Source organism: Macrobrachium nipponense, chromosome 30 (genome assembly GCF_015104395.2).
Source record: "Macrobrachium nipponense isolate FS-2020 chromosome 30, ASM1510439v2, whole genome shotgun sequence".
Classification (NCBI taxonomy): Eukaryota; Metazoa; Arthropoda; class Malacostraca; order Decapoda; family Palaemonidae; genus Macrobrachium; species Macrobrachium nipponense.
In genome coordinates this window covers 5,802,774-5,804,940 of record NC_087218.1, presented here as the reverse complement: position 1 = coordinate 5,804,940, position 2,167 = coordinate 5,802,774, and positions in this window count along the sequence as shown.

Sequence of the window (2,167 nt, the reverse complement as noted above, 5' to 3'; positions counted from 1 at the left end):
TATTTTTAGAATTATACACATTTAACAAATCTATAAAATCACACTTCGCACATATTTTAACATTATATTACTAGTTATGTCGCTAACTTTTTCATCTTATTCACCGCTCTTCCTGAACTACTAATGTGACTGTTCAAATCTCGAATTCTAAAAAAATATTTCGACTTCCGAAGTTATTTGGATGTGACTGCTACTTATAACCGCTAATTTAATGATCAACCCTTTTACTGCTGTTATAGCATCACCCGCACCGGCCACCCCCCCCCCCCTCCCCCCCCCTGCCCCCCGAGTGTGAGAATGAAACATCATATCCATACACTTCAAAATGACAAGAAACACTAGGTTTCATTAGTTTGCCCTCTCTAAAGCTTATGGCACCAACCCATGTGTCATCTCCCTTTGTTACTTTTGCTCCTAAATGTTCATATTGTGGAAACTTGCGAGCAATGAACCCGCCAACATATCACAAACCTTATTCTTCTTCTTCTATGGCAGGCATCTTCCCATGTTTGTTCTTCAACTTCCTGGTCTTTAAAGTCGCATCCCTTTGATCATTCTTATTAAATTCTGGTAAGCAACATAAAATTGCTGATAAACTGGTTCTTTACTGAAGAGAATTTCCTTTGTCTTCAAACGATGCATCTTGCTTGTCAGGGACGTGGAAAAATGAGGCGGATGTTACATTTTCACTGTTGCAGTTTTGAAGCGTTGCTCTTTGAGCTTACAATTATTTGCTGCCTTTTCCTAAAAGGTGGGCTCTGAAGACAACGTTTAAATGCAACTGGTGATGGGTGCAGATCGCACTCTCCCATTTGACTTATTGCATGCAACCAAAAAAAGTGCCCCAACCCAGCCTGATTTAGTGTATACGTCATGCCCAGGTTTTATTTTTCCAGTTTTCAGCAAGTTAGACAAAAGATAGAGCATTGTACTTTTTCATCACAGGTTTAGTCCCATTAAGCATTTCTTATGATTTTCTATCTGTTGGAAGTCGAGAATTAAACAAATCAAACTAATTATCAACAAGCCGAATAAAGTGGCTTGTAATTTTCCAGTCCTTCTCTTCAAATTTCGTCGGTTGCCGAAGTGATCAATATATTTTCATTCGTTGCATACCTATAATAACATTGATATATATGTTTTTTGGAAAGTTTAAAAGTCGTCCAAAGATCGCTTTCCTCCTCTTTATTAAACTATCTAACTGGACCATTGTAGCGTACATACTACAAATCATTCGGCAATATGAATCCATGGTCCAAAAAAGTTATTTCTATAAAAATTAACTAATTCATTAAGTGTGGAGCATCTGCAAACACATATTTCTGCTGTTGTCCATTTGATTAATAAAGGACCTTCCTCGTGGTAGCCTTAGGCGAGGTTGAGTTGACGTCACGCTCTTGACCTGCGCAGAAGAGGCTTATTTTGGGTCAGCGCTGACAAGACCTCCTATACTCTCTCGACCTTGGCCCATACCACCTCACTCGTGACTCTTCTATCACCTCTGAAATCTTTACTAAGCTGCTCTCCTTTTTATTTCATTAGTTTCCAATCTCCCAAGCTGCGATATTCCCATAATCCAGCTACCTCTCTCACTTCTTCCACGCCACTTTTATCCTACTGTCAACTTCAGCCTCACATCCTCCCTCTTGGCTTAAAGTATATCCTAAGTATGAAAACTTTTTCTACCTGTTTTGTAATCGAGGGCCTCTCCTTTCTTGTATTACTATTCTGTCTCTATCTCCGGGGCTTGTTAAACAGGTTTCTTAAATTATAATAGAGTTGTTGTCAGTCACAAAAATTACAGTGTTAAAAGAAAGTCAGCGGAAACAAAAACACTCAAGAAAACTTAACAAATATTTAATACTTAATAAATACAAAAAAATTTAAACCAAACCTTGTGGGATATAATAATTAATACAGCAATACCTTTGTAACCACCAGGAAGGCACAAATACCGTCCTTTCGAATCCAACTGGATTCCCTAACTACTAAGAAAGCTAAACCTTATCAAAAAAAGAAAAATATATGAAGAGGAAATGACACTTATTAATAAATAACTTGTTTGGATCCAGCAATCTTGCTGGCCAGACCAAAAAACTACCCTAATACTAATTCGAAGGAAGAAAGAAGGCAGAATAAGTAAACAAGAAAAAATATCTATAATTCC